The sequence below is a fragment of the Lynx canadensis genome, chromosome B3 (assembly GCF_007474595.2).
Source record: "Lynx canadensis isolate LIC74 chromosome B3, mLynCan4.pri.v2, whole genome shotgun sequence".
Taxonomy (NCBI): domain Eukaryota; kingdom Metazoa; phylum Chordata; class Mammalia; order Carnivora; family Felidae; genus Lynx; species Lynx canadensis.
This window is the reverse complement of record NC_044308.2, coordinates 90379652-90390084: the sequence shown is the minus strand read 5'-3', so window position 1 is coordinate 90390084 and position 10433 is coordinate 90379652. Positions and strand designations below refer to the sequence as shown.

The following is a 10433-nucleotide window of genomic DNA, read 5'->3' as shown; positions in this document are numbered from 1 at the left end:
TACAGAAATGGATAGATCATCTAGACACACGGTCAGTAAAGAAACAAGGGCCCTGAATGAGACATTGGATCAGATGGACTTGACAGATATATTTAGAACTCTGCATCCCAAAGCAACAGAATATACTTTCTTCTCGAGTGCACATGGAACATTCTCCAAGATAGATCATATACTGGGTCACAAAACAGCCCTTCATAAGTATAAAAGAATTGAAATTATACCATGCATACTTTCAGACCACAATGCTGTGAAGCTTGAAATCAACCACAGGAAAAAGTCTGGAAAGCCTCCAAAAGCATGGAGGTTAAAGAACACCCTACTAACGAATGAGTGGGTCAACCAGGCAATTAGAGAAGAAATCAAAAAATATATGGAAACAAACGAAAATGAAAATACAACAATCCAAACGCTTTGGGACGCAGCGAAGGCAGTCCTGAGAGGGAAATACATTGCAATCCAGGCCTATCTCAAGAAACAAGAAAAATCCCAAATACGAAATCTAACAGCACACCTAAAGGAAATAGAAGCAGAACAGCAAAGACACCCCAAACCCAGCAGAAGAAGAGAAATAATAAAGATCAGAGCAGAAATAAACAATATAGAATCGAAAAAAACTGTAGAGCAGATCAACGAAACCAAGAGTTGGTTTTTTGAAAAAATAAACAAAATTGACAAACCTCTAGCCAGGCTTCTCAAAAAGAAAAGGGAGATGACCCAAATAGATAAAATCATGAATGAAAATGGAATTATTACAACCAATCCCTCAGAGATACAAACAATTATCAGGGAATACTATGAAAAATTATATGCCAACAAATTGGACAACCTGGAAGAAATGGACACATTCCTGAACACCCACACTCTTCCAAAACTCAATCAGGAGGAAATAGAAAGCTTGAACAGACCCATAACCAGCGAAGAAATTGAATCGGTTATCAAAAATCTCCCAACAAATAAGAGTCCAGGACCAGATGGCTTCCCAGGGGAGTTCTACCAGACGTTTAAAGCAGAGATAATACCTATCCTTCTCAAGCTATTCCAAGAAATAGAAAGGGAAGGAAAACTTCCAGACTCATTCTATGAAGCCAGTATTACTTTGATTCCTAAACCAGACAGAGACCCAGCAAAAAAAGAGAACTACAGACCAATATCCTTGATGAATATGGATGCAAAAATTCTCAATAAGATACTAGCAAATCGAATTCAACAGCATATAAAAAGAATTATTCACCATGATCAAGTGGGATTCATTCCTGGGATGCAGGGCTGGTTCAACATTCGCAAATCAATCAACGTGATACATCACATTAATAAAAGAAAAGATAAGAACCATATGATCCTGTCAATCGATGCAGAAAAGGCCTTTGACAAAATCCAGCACCCTTTCTTAATAAAAACCCTTGAGAAAGTCGGCATAGAAGGAACATACTTAAAGATCATAAAAGCCATTTATGAAAAGCCCACAGCTAACATCATCCTCAACGGGGAAAAACTGAGAGCTTTTTCCCTGAGATCAGGAACACGACAGGGATGCCCACTCTCACCGCTGTTGTTTAACATAGTGCTGGAAGTTCTAGCATCAACAATCAGACAACAAAAGGAAATCAAAGGCATCAAAATTGGCAAAGATGAAGTCAAGCTTTCGCTTTTTGCAGACGACATGATATTATACATGGAAAATCCGATAGACTCCACCCAAAGTCTGCTAGAACTGATACATGAATTCAGCAAAGTTGCAGGATACAAAATCAATGTACAGAAATCAGTTGCATTCTTATACACTAACAATGAAGCCACAGAAAGACAAATAAAGAAAATGATCCCATTCACAATTGCACCAAGAAGCATAAAATACCTAGGAATAAATCTAACCAAAGATGTAAAGGATCTGTATGCTGAAAACTATAGAAAGCTTATGAAGGTAATTGAAGAAGATTTAAAGAAATGGAAAGACATTCCCTGCTCATGGATTGGAAAAATAAATATTGTCAAAATGTCAATACTACCCAAAGCTATCTACACATTCAATGCAATCCCAATCAAAATTGCACCAGCATTCTTCTCGAAATTAGAACAAGCAATCCTAAAATTCATATGGAACCACAAAAGGCCCCGAATATCCAAAGGAATTTTGAAGAAGAAGACCAAAGCAGGAGGCATCACAATCCCAGACTTTAGCCTCTACTACAAAGCTGTCATCATCAAGACAGCATGGTATTGGCACAAAAACAGACACACAGACCAATGGAATAGAATAGAAACCCCAGAACTAGACCCACAAACGTATGGCCAACTCATCTTTGACAAAGCAGGAAAGAACATCCAATGGAAAAAAGACAGCCTCTTTAACAAATGGTGCTGGGAGAACTGGACAGCAACATGCAGAAGGTTGAAACTAGACCACTTTCTCACACCATTTACAAAAATAAACTCAAAATGGATAAAGGACCTAAATGTGAGACAGGAAACCATCAGAACCTTAGAGGAGAAAGCAGGAAAAGACCTCTCTGACCTCAGCCGTAGCAATCTCTTACTCGACACATCCCCAAAGGCAAGGGAATTAAAAGCAAAAGTGAATTACTGGGACCTTATGAAGATAAAAAGCTTCTGCACAGCAAAGGAAACAACCAACAAAACTAAAAGGCAACCAACGGAATGGGAAAAGATATTTGCAAATGACATATCGGACAAAGGGCTAGTATCTAAAATCTATAAAGAGCTCACCAAACTCCACACCCGAAAAACAAATAACCCAGTGAAGAAATGGGCAGAAAACATGAATAGACACTTCTCTAAAGAAGACATCCAGATGGCCAACAGGCACATGAAAAGATGTTCAGCGTCGCTCCTTATCAGGGAAATACAAATCAAAACCACACTCAGGTATCACCTCACGCCAGTCAGAGTGGCCAAAATGAACAAATCAGGAGACTATAGATGCTGGAGAGGATGTGGAGAAACGGGAACCCTCTTGCACTGTTGGTGGGAATGCAAATTGGTGCAGCCACTCTGGAAAGCAGTGTGGAGGTTCCTCAGAAAATTAAAAATAGACCTACCCTATGACCCAGCAATAGCACTGCTAGGAATTTATCCAAGGGATACAGGAGTACTGATGCATAGGGGCACTTGTACCCCAATGTTCATAGCAGCACTCTCAACAATAGCCAAATTATGGAAAGAGCCTAAATGTCCATCAACTGATGAATGGATAAAGAAATTGTGGTATATATACACAATGGAATACTACGTGGCAATGAGAAAAAATGAAATATGGCCTTTTGTAGCAACGTGGATGGAACTGGAGAGTGTGATGCTAAGTGAAATAAGCCATACAGAGAAAGACAGATACCATATGGTTTCACTCTTATGTGGATCCTGAGAAACTTAACAGGAACCCATGGGGGAGGGGAAGGAAAAAAAAAAAAAAAAGAGGTTAGAGTGGGAGAGAGCCAAAGCATAAGAGACTGTTAAAAACTGAGAACAAACTGAGGGTTGATGGGGGGTGGGAGGGAGGGGAGGGTGGGTGATGGGTATTGAGGAGGGCACCTTTTGGGATGAGCACTGGGTGTGGTATGGAAACCAATTTGTCAATAAATTTCATATTAAAAAAAAAAAAAAAGAAAGACAAGGGTAGACAATGGCTGAGGTGAAGGCAAGGGCAGGAACAGAGATTGAGAATCCATAACAAGCATCTGTGCTCCAGGAGAAGGGAGCAGATACATTCATTTTTATAAATGTCTTTTTGGAGGACATAACAATGAAATAAAAACTTATTATAATAAGGGAAAGAGCAGACAAAAAGAGAAATGGAATTTAAATAGTAAAATTTGATTCAAAATGCCATCAGGGGAACTTCTAGTTTCATAAATGAGTCAAGATTTGTTTGGCAGCTAACTGAAGGATGGATTGGAAGAGGCAGAGAGAGGAGAAACAGATGTCAGGAAAAATTCAAATCCTTTTGCCAATCTAGAACTATATTCCATTCTTCACTCCCCCTTGAGGAATGAAGGATTTATTTCCCCATCTGCTAGGAGTGCTGCCAGCAGACAACTTTAAGTTGTCAACCCCCTTTGAGGATTCCTTCAGCGAAAGAGAAGGACCTGCCAAACATCACACCCCCTTCCCCGGGAGGCCTGCATCCAGTCTACTTGCCTCAGATGGGGAGATCTCTAAAGGGTCATGCTATCCTCAGAAGTTTAGAAGCTTAATTTCTTCCTCAGCCCAACATCCTTCCCCTTCCCTTTCCCCTTCCCTTCCTTTCCCTCCCCCAGGGTCATCTCAGGGGCACTCCCCAACAGACCTCCATCTTAGAGTCAGCTTCACAGGGAACACAAGTTGTGAAATTCTCTTTTGCTTCTCTTTACAGAACTGTAACTGTTCTTTGAGGTACACAACGTTGCCAGAATGGATGTGATAACAGTGCCTTGGCAGCTATGTGCCCTTGTTGCTTGTCTCTGTTCTTGCCTTAAGGAGCTACTTTTACGCTGACATCTATACTAAGTACTTCCACAGGGCACAGAAGCACTGTAAAAACAATGGCGACACCTACAAAAAATAGTTTCTTTCTCATTTTTGAAGAGTAATGAGTAACTATATCTTAAAATTTTTCCCTCAATCCATTTACCCTGGAGCCATCTTTCCCTTTCAAGAGGACATTATTTCACATAAATTTAAAACATATTGTCGATTCCCTCCTCTCTTCAGTGTACCTCCCAACTATCACCATCACCTCACTTCACCTCCACTCTGGGTAATCCTGTGGGCTGAATTACTCACTTTATGACATAACTGCACCTTCACCATTTCATAACAGCTTAGGCCATAAGAATTATGAGAAGAAAGGACAGGTTTATTTGCTGGTAGGTTGGTCTTCTCTGTAAAAGGTCCAGAGGGCATACCTTTTCCTTTGGAGACTTTTAATGGGAGCAAGCTTTAACAAGTAGAACTAAACTAAATGAAAAAGCCCTATTCATCTACCCATGTTCCCTTTTTAAAAAACATGTATTTTATGTGTGCAGGAACCTGCTTTCAAATAATGTTTCAAATGTTGTAGCTTTCAAAATGTGATCGTGCTAAATCTTTAAAAGTCATTTTGACCATTAGAAAATACTATGTTTTTTTAAATTTTTTTAACGTTTATTTATTTTTGAGACAGAGAGAGACAGAGCATGAACGGGGGAGGGTCAGAGAGAGAGGGAAACACAGAATCTGAAACAGGCCCCGGGGTCTGAGCTGTCAGCACAGAGCCTGACGCGGGGCTCGAACTCACAGACTGTGAGATCATGACCTGAGCTGAAGTTGGAGGCTCAAACGACTGAGCCACCCAGGTGCCCCTATGGGTTTTAACTAAGATATTGGAGAGACCAAGGTGATACTTAAAATGAAAGATAAAGCAGGCATACCTGATACAACGTGTTCTCCACATGTTCAGGGAGCAGAACCTTCTTTAATGGAGCTAAAAGAAAATCGCCATCATTCTTCTCCAAAACTGTTTACTCATTGGCTCACTAGGGAAGAAAAGCCACATCTTTTGATTAAGTGCAAATTCACAAGCAAAGCTAAAAGGTCACAACTTCTATCATTTAATTCATTTGAAGGAGAATGCTCCAATTAAAGTAAGAATGGCTCACACTGTTTTCAGAGTCAAAAACCCTTGGCCTGAGGGCTGGTCTTCTGGAGATGCTGGCAGGGGTGAGTTTACTCTAGGGGCTTTGGGCCCAGGCTGGAGAATACCCAGCGGGAGGTGAGAGTGAGGTGAGGTTTTCTGAGGAATGAGGAAATGATGACTGCAGGGGTTATCTCCCAGGGAGCTTTGTTTCTCGGGGATAATGAAGGCAGATCCAAGGGCCTACACCTGCACAACCCCTGGGCACGCAGCTTCTACCGCAGCTGGGTGATCTAGGCCTGGGCTTGCTACCCTCTCCCCGGGAGGTCAGCGGGCGTTTGTCCCAAGTGTCCAGCCCCAAGACCAGGGCTCCCACAACCTGAACCCGGCCCTGCCCCCTGGCCAAAATCAACAAGCAGAAACAGACGCCAGCCCTCCTGCCAACTGCCAGCCTCTTCCCGCCCTTGGGCCCACGGGGTCGCGGGGAAACCTTTGAGAGCCCCCCCCCCATCCCAAGAGTGGCAACCTCTAAGGCCTAGAAAATTGGGGAGAGCACCGTGCGTAGGAGGGAAGAAACCACCACCGGGGCTCCCCAGGGCCACCACGGGGCTCCAGAGGCCTGAGCCACTCTGGCTCTGGGCACAGGCAGGCTAGAGGACAGTGGGCTGTGGTCGCAGACAGGGCCCGGAGTCTCGCCCAGCCTGGAGGGAGGGGAAATATTTCTTTCCAGCCCTCTTGTCCAGGTAGTTCCTGTGAAGTAGGAGAAGGAAGAGGGAGATTTCCTCAGTTCTGAGCCCACCCAGCCCTCAAGCACACCTTCCCCCTTACTCCTGGGTTACATCTTCTGGCTCTATCTTTTTTCCCTTTGGAGGGAATTGGGTCCTAACTAATGAGGAATGAGAGAGAGAGAGAGAGAGAGAGAGAGAGAAGAAAAGATTTTCTTTCCTGAAGGAAAGAAAGTGATATCATTTTGCTCAGATTAGATTGTGCACCTGAGCAGGTGTCTAGATGTTCCATCAAATCGTTATAAGTCCTAAAAACTGAATTTCTTGCATTTGGAGGGAAACTTCAATTTAAGTCTAATCTTACTTGCATCTACAGTAGTCCCCCATCCATGAGAAATGCTTCCAAAGCCCCAGTAGATGCCTGTAACTGCATATAGTACTGAACCCTATATATACTTTGTTTTTTATAGGTACCTACCTATGATAAAGTTTGATTTATAAGCTATGCACAGTAAGAGATTAGCATAAAATAGGATAATTATCATAATATAGAAGTTATGTGAATGTGCCCTATCAAGCTCTGTCCTTCTTACAATATCTTATTGTACTGTACTCACCCGTCTTGTAATGGTGTGAATACAGAGGGGAGAACGAGATAGGCATTACAACTTAGCATTAGGCTACTTAAGACCTTCTCAGGATAAACAAGGATCTTCTGCTGTTAGACTGTGGTTGACCCTGGGTAACTGACACCACAGAAACAGAAAATTGGGATAAAAGGGTATCACTGTGTAGTCACTAGGGCTCTCTGCCAGTTCAAAAATGCAAATGAAGTATATTTCACATAGATCTAGTACGCAGGAAGAAAAGGAAGAAGATAAGAAAGAGAAGGAAGAAGAAAGAGAAGGAAAAAGAAAAGGGAAAGAAAATAAAAGAAGGAAGGAAGGATGGAAAGAAAGGAGGAAGGAAGGAAGGGAGGAAGGAAGGGAGGGAAAGAGAAAGAAATTAGCCTGAGACCAACCATCAGATTAATTGTGGAGAGCAAAACTAACCAATTAAGTATTCATTTCCAGGGAAGCACACAGCTGAAGTCAAAAAGGGCGAAAAGGTTAGTCAACAGATTCTCCTTCTCAGATATTATAAATTGATTTAATTTTTTCTGAGTTTACGCCTGGAGACCTACGGAAGAAATGTTTTGCTATATAGATTGTAAGCTACATGATACTGTTAATTTTGTTTCTAAATAAATCTAAATGTAAATGAGTCTCTTACTTATGCAGAAATTTAGCTAAATAATAATGTATTTGTTAAATCAAAAGTTGTATTATTCTAATTATCATCTCAGATGTTACAATACTGATTCCTCACACAATACTGAGACAAAACTGTCTTTAAAGAAAGCTTTAAAGATAAAAGCTAATAAGGAAAAAACACTTTAGTGTTTTCTGGTAACCAATTAATGAAAACTGCCCTTCAACTGGGAAAAGAAATAGTTTTCTGGTAGGGTACCCTCTCTAAGGAGAGAGAGAGAGAGAGAGAGAGAGAGAAATCTCAAGGCAACCTAGCTATATGCATATGTGGCAACATCCCTCAGGACCTTGTAACAGGAGACCACCTAATCCGACTGTATGTTTATGTGTTACCATATATGAGAGACAAAGAAATAGAAAATGTAAAAAAACTATGCCATATGGCGTGAGGGCTTAGTTCATGGAGTACGAACCCAACTGAGCAGTGCCTGCATGAATAAAGTTGTTTCCTGGAAAGAAAAGCCTCCCTGTCAAGACTCTCTGTTCAAGAATCCTGCTACAGTTTAAGCTCTTACAGTCTAATACCTGGGTTGATATTAGCTAAAGAAGTTTAAACTCCAACAGCATGTGAATAGACTATAATTTGTATGAGAGATGGCTGGGTAGCTGAGTCAATTGAATAACCAACTCTGGATTTCCACTCAGATCATTATCCCAGGATCATGGGATGAAGCCACACACAGGGCTCTGTGCTGAGCAGGAGCCTGCTTAAGATTCTCCTTCTCCCTGTCTCTCTCCTACTGTCCCTCTCCCTTGCTCACATCTCTCTCTCTCTCTCTCTCTCTCTCTCTCTCTCTCTCAAATTAAAAAATAAAAATGAAACAAAATGAAGAATATAATTTTATGAGAATATCATGGAGAGATCTCAAAAATTCACTCTATTTTATGTCTAACTTTGAAATTTCAAATGTGATTAAAAATAAGCAATAGATAATGTTACAAAATATTTACTTTGCCAAACACTGTTTTCTGCTGAATGTTGCCTTTTCCCCCAACTTACCTATCTAGTTCACTCTTGGAACCTCTGTGACTAAAATGATCAGTTGATTACTGATTAATGTATCTCAGTCATCACTTTATGATTTCTTGAATAGTTACCATTTTTTAATGGTAGTTCCATTTTCCCCCTCAAGGTTCTTCATTGTCCTGAAAAATGCATTTTAGTGGTGTGGCTTACCATGAGTGATGCAAATTTGACCAATGTTACTCACCTTTGAACAGGCATCTTTACATTCTCTCAAAAAGGGCAAAATGTCCCCTTCTCTTCGCTCCAACAGGTGCAGGCAGCTGGCAAGCTGAGGCCCTGCAAGGCCATGAAGGTGAAGAAGAGGGGCGGCAGTGGTGAGGCTGGGATAGGGACACAGCCTGTTCCAGGGGCCTCTGGCGAAGCCTGGAGCGCCAGCCCAAGCCGCAACTTCAGAGCAAAGGGAATCTGGGTCTGGGAGAGAGCCGGGCCTCTGCGGAGGAACAGCTATAGGGCAGGAGGATGTGCTGGGGCAACCGCGGATCACCGCTGGCAACTTACCTATGCTTACGCGAGGAGAATATCTACAAAATCGACCTCATCAGGTTCAAGATTTGAGACACGGATTCAGGCACTGTCCTCTTTGAAACCAAGAAGCCCCAGCCTCAGAGTGGTTGCTTATCAACCGGCGGGACCTGGACCCCAATGCTGGGTGCTTTGTCCACCATGAGTACACACCTGCCTTCCTGGGTCAGAGGCAGGTGGGAGCCACGGTGGGAGACAAGTCTGTCAACCACTTCCTCATGATTGAGAGGCACTAAATCGCAACCAGCTCCAAGAGCCCTGGATCCAGAGTCAACTATGGGAGGGAGGGTGCCTCATGTCCCACATCCAAATCAGCGAAGCCCATGGGCCTGGTGCATGGGGTGGGGTGGTAGGAGGTCTGTCTGCCTCCATGTCCAGAAATGCCTCCTGGGAGAGAGGTAGCCAGGACTTCCTGACAGCATAGTTGGGCCTTTTTGGAGCTTAAGCATAGTGTTCCCCTATCTAGGTTTTGAAGAAGTCAGGGCAGGGACCCATTCCTTGTCCCCTGCCCACCACCAACAGGCCATTTAGAGTTGTAAATTCACAGATGAAACTCCATGGTGGGGTTTGGCTTCCATGACTCCCAAGGGAGTCTGGGCCCTGGGCCCACCCCAGGTGTTACCATCCGGAGCCCAGCCACTGCCTGTGATGTGTGGGAGGGACTGGACCAACTGCATATAGTTTTCAAAAAACTCTTTTTCCTTTACTTTCTAAAAAGAAAAAACAAAGCAAAGTGTTGGAGAAACAAGGGTCTAAACAGAAAATAAATAATGTAACAGATTAGGATCAAAGGCAATTAAATAGTGACTGTTTTAACATTTTCTCTTGTTTACTAATATCTTCATTTCCTTACATAAACTGGCTCACACTTATATGGATTTTATTCTCAAAATAGCTTAGTCTACACATAGCTGCACAGCACTTCAGTTTATTAATTGTAGTATCAAAATTTACTACAACTTATAACTCTTAAATGTAGCCTGCTAAAATAGTCAAATAGTATAATTAGATAAAAAAAAATGCTCATTGAGAAAGATAGTATATTTCCATTTTCTGTGTAGAATAATTTTGCAAAAGGGACAACACAAACTTAAAGGATTGATTGCATGAGAATTTGTTTAATAATCCCAGAATAGCTCAAGAAACATCAGAAAAGTTTGTGAGGAGACGTGAGAAATGGCTTCTAATTTCAAATGTAAAAAATCATAAGCATTTTTTATTTAAAAATATCCATTTTTATATGT

At 41.8% G+C, this 10433-nt stretch overlaps 1 pseudogene; it reads left to right on the top strand.

Annotated features, from left to right (window-relative positions):
* Window positions 1–8953: 8953 nt before the first annotated feature.
* Window positions 8954–9425, top strand: LOC115516961 (annotated as a pseudogene).
* Window positions 9426–10433: the final 1008 nt, after the last annotated feature.